Genomic DNA, 6,817 nt, shown 5'->3' with positions numbered 1-6,817 from the left:
GACATGCGCAAGTAAGTTTTCGTCAGCGTTGGTATTTTTTCTGCGAAATAAATGTGAAAAATGAATATGAAACCCAATTGTGTGTGTCGACTCGTCTCTCCTCCTGGGACAAACAATACAGCTTTATATACAAAGATGTTCATATTTTTGCAAATTTTTGTCATTTTATATCAAATTACGGCCGCTATGCGCAAGGCATTATGGACTAGAATAGGCGCCAAAATTAAGAGGCGAGCCAGGGGTGATTTTGCTAGCAGAAATTTGGTAGAAGTCTCCGAGATTTTCCATCGATCAACGTCAATGCTCCTATTGCAGTATGAGTTTCTGTAGCTATTTTATGACGATTGCTGCCAGGGGCACGAAAGTCATCGACGAAGAGGCTGGAAAATTGCCTTTAGGAGAGTCTGAATATAGTGTGAGCAGTAACAAGCGCGCCAAATTGATGCCTTCAGCGCAGCTGTCAACAAAGTGCAGGTATGACAGATACTGTGATATGATGAAGACAAACCACAATATGTTGGTCGATTTTAAGCTATTCCAAGGCAAGGTACGTCTGTTTGAGAAAAAACTGAGTGCTCATTACAACTGGGAGAATTACAATCGGGCTGGCGAAAAAGAAATGTTCCTGAATCATTTCTCATACACCAGCTGGAAGAAGTTGGCATTGTATAGGCAAAAGCAACACTCGCCTGTTGATTGTTCTGCATGTCAAACAACAGATGTTGACAAGCATATACTTAATAAGTACAACAGTAAATGCAAATCACACAATATCAAGGAAGGCATGAATAAGGCAACTATTGGAAAAAGCTCAAATACTGATGGGATCAAAGTAAAATACACACAGAGAGATAAGTCTAAGCAAGCTGATGATCTTTATTCAAGGTGCAATGCTTTCTTTCTGAAGACACACAACACAGAATTTGCAGATGAACTTACAAATCTCCGAAAATTACACCTACATAAAATAACACCAACTCAGGCAAAACAACAAAGGAGATCAAATTTAAGGAATGCAAAAAGAAAGATTCAAGAAATATATGCCGAGGGCTTTCGTGATTTGTATGCGGTATTGGGTACTGGTACATCGTTTGCCTGCTATGAAAGGGCACGATTAGTTCAGGAATTCGAATCTCGCAATTCAGCAGAAGAGCGGGTAAACCGTAGACTTGAACTTGAACAGATGGGTAAGAGATCCTGTCACAATCACGTGGGACATCATACATCAAGAACCTGGAATAAAGAAGAATTCATAAATGAAATATCCAGTACAAGGAAGGTCAAAGTGTAAATTGGAGTGAGCTAGGAAGAAAATATCAAGTCCCCTCTGTTTCTGATCATGGTGTTATCGCAGCAAATGCTGGTCAGATAATTAAAGACTATGCAAGAAATCAAGGTATAGATGTTGACAAATTTAATGTGAACAAGAAAGTGCAGGGAAGAGATTATGATAGAAAGGTGAGACGTAATGTAAACGAGGTCCAGGAGGCGAAATTACTTTACCCCAGCACCAGTCCGCCAAGAAACTGCAAAGCATTCTCAAACAGAAAATATTGAGTGGTGAAATCGACATTGGAGATCTTATTGCACCAAGGGTATTCTCTGTACAGAAGCTTGAAAACAATGAATTGAAGAAAGAAAGCTATTCTGTGTATGGAAGAAAAATATCTCTGTTTGAAGATAAGACAGGAGGAACTGAGGCGACATGAAGAAGCAGGTGTGTTGAGAAGTAATAAAGCCAATTGCTTTGAAAACCTACAAGAAGAGGACCTTGCTGCTGTCCTGAAGAAAATCAATGAATATGATGGTGATATGTCAGTGGAAGCTATGAGAGAAAAGGTGAAAACATTTGCAACAACCAGACACTTCAAAGTGTGGCATGACCACAGCAGTGTAGCAAATCACTCACATGTAGTTTTCATGGTGAGTTGGATGTATGATCCCGCAGTGTTTTGCATCAGACAAGAATATGCAGAATTGTATGGCACCCGGTTGGACATTCAGAGTCTGGTTGAAAAGCCTCGTTTGTACATAATGGGCAGATCTAATTGTTCTGAAGTTGACCAGTTGTCCTATATTGATACAAGGGTTGCTGATTTGATAGCGGCAAAAAAACCTGTCACATCACTGGAAAATGTTCAGTATGAAGACACCCACAGGTTCTTCCATGGTGATGGACCATCTCAAGAATTTGAAGAGGGTCAACAGGTCGGTGGGCATTTCCAATGCTTGTGTGGTGCAGATGCAAGACGACATGACGACTTGAGCTACTGCTACAAGATAAAGCCACTGTCGTATGATGACAAACGCGCTTTAGTAACTAAAAATAGTGTGATGTGGAGAAGAAACAGATCAAAACTACATCCATTTGCAAATCTGTCTGTGAAGGAGCTCAGAGAAGAACTGGAAGAGAGAGACGAAGATACTGATGGGTTATTGAAACCAGCTCTACAAGAAAAGTTAAATGAAATTCTACATGGAGTCAGAAGAGTGCCTTCATTATTACAACAAGATCCTGAGGCCAAACTGAGTGAAATCAATTGTGAGAAGTATGAAGTACTGCGTTGTGAGCCACTCCATGACCTCAAGGGCCACATTACAAATCTATTTGAGGAGCTACCTTCACATGTTGAAAATAAACAGGACATGAAAGAGTTTATCAAACATGCCTGCAACAACAAAGATGAAATCCGTGGATCTGACGCAAGGAAAGCTATCATACTTCTGTCCAAATATATTGAAGGGCAGATTGCCGGGGGTAAAATGAGCAAAGATCAAGGCCAACTCATTGATACACTGGTGGAAATATGTGAAATTGCTTACCAACGTGATGAGTACAGAAATCACGCCAGGTATTGAGATGCTACAATCTCGCATTTACTCATGGCTACCTGTGTAAAAAGGTGATTGGCAGTCCCAAAACTATGACAACCAGGCGGTTCTATGGCAGATATTTTCATAATCTTACTGTGCATCTACCCGAACAACTGAGAATTGTCTGCCTACGATCAACAAATACTGAAAATCAGGAACGTGTTTTCAATCGCATCAAAAGAATCACAAAAAACACTTCATCCAAACGTCCGGGGTATTATTGGTAATGCAATAGTACGACTTCATGCAGAAGATGAAGTAAATGCCGAGGGTGATTCACTTGAACGAGGGTGATCACTTGAAAACAAGAAGGTGAAATCAAGAAGCTTGCCATACAACTTCCCCAAAATGCTAACACAGTTCTGGGAAAGGAACTGCTACAAAGAAGGCCAAGACTTGTTCAAAGTCACATAGAGAGGATAGCAGACTATGTGTTACCTGGCCAAGGTGTATGGTGGAAGGTGACTGAAAATGGAATGGAGTTCCATGATAGTTATGCTGAACCAGAATTCCATGAGGTAGGTAAAAATGATTGTATTTTGTAGGAAATTGTGGTCCTGTATGATACAATATTGCAAATAATTACTGATATTTCTTGTTTCATGTGTGGTAATAAAACACTCTGTGTTCAACATACTTACACAACCAGTATGTATTTAATGAGTAATTTGTTATTATTTACAGATCAGAATTACCAGTCAATAATAATATTGCATGTTGCTTTTGTTGGAAGGCTAATATTCAGTGTAGAGTGATAAATGAAAGTATTGTGTTAAGAAGAGACTAATAGAATCTCACACCCCCAAGGACCTGGGATCAGATTTCTCACACAGGTTGGGGATATTTTGTCTCACACGAGCCGCAGGCGAGGGTGAGACAAAATATCCCCAACGAGTGTGAGAAATCTGATCCCAGGTCCTTGGTGTGTGAGATTCTTTTTCTCACATGACCACAAAATGCATTAAAATTCATATTGGACACGTACAATATTATCAAAAATCGCGACAACTCTGTCGCCTGCCGCGGTACTTTGACCTGCTTACTTGTAGTTCTAGTCCATGTGTTACTCATCGTGCCATTGGATAACATTTTGCGCTTGGAACAAAACAGACTGCTTATCATCCAATCAGAGGTCGTGTAATATTTACTGCGGAGTGTGGGACGGTTTTCTGAGAGTGTGGGATCGATTATCCCACACTCTCGATCCCGCACTCCCAGCAGCCAGGAATGTGAGAAAAAATAATTAAATATTACAACATATTACATTTTAGCTCTTATCCCTCTTAAGTTTCACACTTACTGTTTAAATATTTTCAGGAAGGACCAGCACTGCATCACTTCCGTTCCACAACACAGTACAAGTGAGTCAGTATGTTGCTGATTGCTGGACGAAGTGTATTGAGAAGATACAAGATACTTCTTCACAGTTCACATTACCATTGAAGCAAGTCCGGCTGTACAATGAGAATGGAGACAGCAGTGGTGTAATTAATATGATGGACAATTCTGCCAAACAGCAATGGTAAGACAAATCAATTACTGCAATATCAGCTTGAATGCAGTCCCTCTTAGGGATTGTGAAGTTATTAAACATGAAGACATGTCATAAGAATTGTATGTGTGTGTTCTGCTGTAATTATACTATTATCTCTTGCAGCTGAAAAAATTATATCGTGGTTTATATAAACATGCAGATATTACACAGTAATTTGTTGGTTTTTGTCATTTACAGGCAATTATGATGACAGTACCGAAGACGTACCAGACACCTTTACAACCTGAAATTAACACTGTTTTCACAATGAGGAAAGTTGCAGTGGTCCAGATGAAGATGTATTTCTCGAAGTTGAACAAGAGGATTACATAGCACAAGATACACCTACCTGTAGTGGCAATGGTGATGGCATGCAATGCCAAGATGAGTTTGCTTCGTCAAGTGATATTTCAGGAGCTGTGAATGAAGTTGAAGATTCTGAAAATATCAACAACGTAAACATCAGAACAAGGACACAAACAGAAATGACTGCCAGAAACAATAATGACACTTGTGATGACAGAAGTGCAAATAACACTGTAACAGCAGTTGCAAATTCCACAAATAAATCAAAGGAATCAGACACAATGAAAATGTTGAGTTCATTCTTGGTAAAACACTTGAAGTCAGAGAATTCGGTAAATACAAGCGACAGCTCAAAAATAATCCACAAAGCAGGGAAATAAAAAAATTCATATGAGGATTCAAAAGCCAGAGTAGCATCAAAAATATTGAAAGCACACAATACAGCAAAGCATACAATCAAAGATAGGAGAAACAGCTCTGTGTGTCTCATTGTGGTGATCTTCCTTCCCTAGATGACCATTAAATAATTCAAAGATACACAGAGTCTACAAACAGAAACTAATAGCAGCAAAATTTCTGCAACACTGGGGTGTTGACTTTGAATAATATAATGTAATTAGATTAAGGGATTGGCAGAGACTTACCATAAGTTCATCTGAAATAATCAAATGACAGTGCTCTTCACATTCTCACGCCTTTCCTTCCAGTCATTGACTTCCAAAGGTATATTCTTTAGAAAGTTATTAACTTTATGCTCTTTTGTTGTATTCAGTAAACTTGTGTTTATATCATTAAATATTTTATTGCTATGTACATACTTGATGACTGACAGAATTTAGCAATGAAATAAGATACCAATAAAATATTAAAGTTTGCAGTTTTCAAGGGTGATAAAAATGGTCAAACATCATAACGTAATGGACTTACACAACATTGTATAAATATACTTTTAGAAAAAAAATTGAATCTGTTGACGATGTTGATCAACATGCAGATCACTTTAAATTTTGTGGATGAAATAGTCCTTGACAAAGCTTATAATGAAATGATCATTTTACGCTGAGAGAATCAAGTGATTTTTAAGGTCACACAATCAATGAACTAAGTGACCCATACCTTGATGCACTTGTCATGTAAATAAAACGTTTATTCAGTCACAGCCAATGAAGTTTTTGTTCACCTCCCTCCTTCCTGCCGCCATTATTTCACAAGCCTAAGCTATACATTTTAGAAAATATGCTTCGAATTTCTCTCTGTTCAACATCGTAGTTCATAGTTATGAACACGGCAGAGTTTGGCCTCAAAGTTTAAAGGCAGCTAGCCCAAACCACTGGCCACGTACTGTTTACGCAGACTGACCTCACAATCAGTCTGTCTGGGCCGCGTCGTTCAGTTAGCTACACACGGCTCATCGAAGCATTTCGCGTTTGTTACTCACCTTGTCGTTCCATATGATATAACTTTTCAGACAAACAATGGTCGTTGCATTAATGCCGCTTTCTTTGCAAGCGATGTCCATGTGTTCCTGAAATTTTAGGTCCATGTTCTGTGAGGCGTTCGCCCTGTATGTATACAAACAAGCCAGCTCGACGCGTCCACACGAAGGCCCACGCATGCGCAGAGTCATTTTGTTGATATTCATAAGCCCTAATGCATATTCATGAGAAGGTTTCTCGCCCATGCCTCAACCTACTTGCGCGGCCCTATTTACATCGCTCGCCTCTTTATGCTTATTGCTGCCATTATGTATATAAACAAATTACACATACTATCGGGTTATAATATGCTGCATGCCTACATTGTGTGCTTTTCTATTTTGAATGCTTACATAATTTGTTCATTTTTTTGCATTTGTATTGCTAGTGTTCGGCGTCATCAACAAGCCTAGTGCGATATTGTGAACCTTGGCTGTATAATCAGTCTGCAGGTGTATTTCAATAATCCGACATATCTTGGGAAGTATATCTAGCAAAAACAAATACAACAGGATCATTTTATATTTTGCCTCCCATGCAGTTTTAAGATATATAAGTACTAAAACTCGATATAGCAGCTTCTCTTTCTGAGCGCCGCCATCTTGAAAACTATGTTGCTATTGACAAT

The 6,817-nt window shown here is 38.9% G+C and overlaps 1 long non-coding RNA gene across 1 annotated transcript; it reads right to left on the bottom strand.

Moving 5' to 3' along the window:
• Window positions 1-856: 856 nt before the first annotated feature.
• LOC139136155 (uncharacterized) lies at window positions 857-6,265 on the bottom strand. The gene is made up of 5 exons (XR_011553128.1): window positions 6,153-6,265; window positions 5,359-5,444; window positions 4,758-4,846; window positions 4,175-4,328; window positions 857-1,233 (listed from the first exon to the last, which is right to left on the bottom strand). It is a non-coding gene; the product is annotated as an uncharacterized lncRNA (long non-coding RNA).
• Between the last annotated feature and the right edge of the window lie 552 nt (window positions 6,266-6,817).

This window comes from Ptychodera flava, chromosome 7 (genome assembly GCF_041260155.1).
Source record: "Ptychodera flava strain L36383 chromosome 7, AS_Pfla_20210202, whole genome shotgun sequence".
Taxonomy (NCBI): domain Eukaryota; kingdom Metazoa; phylum Hemichordata; class Enteropneusta; family Ptychoderidae; genus Ptychodera; species Ptychodera flava.
The sequence above is the reverse complement of the archived record's forward strand: the minus strand, read 5'-3'. Positions and strand labels throughout refer to the sequence as shown.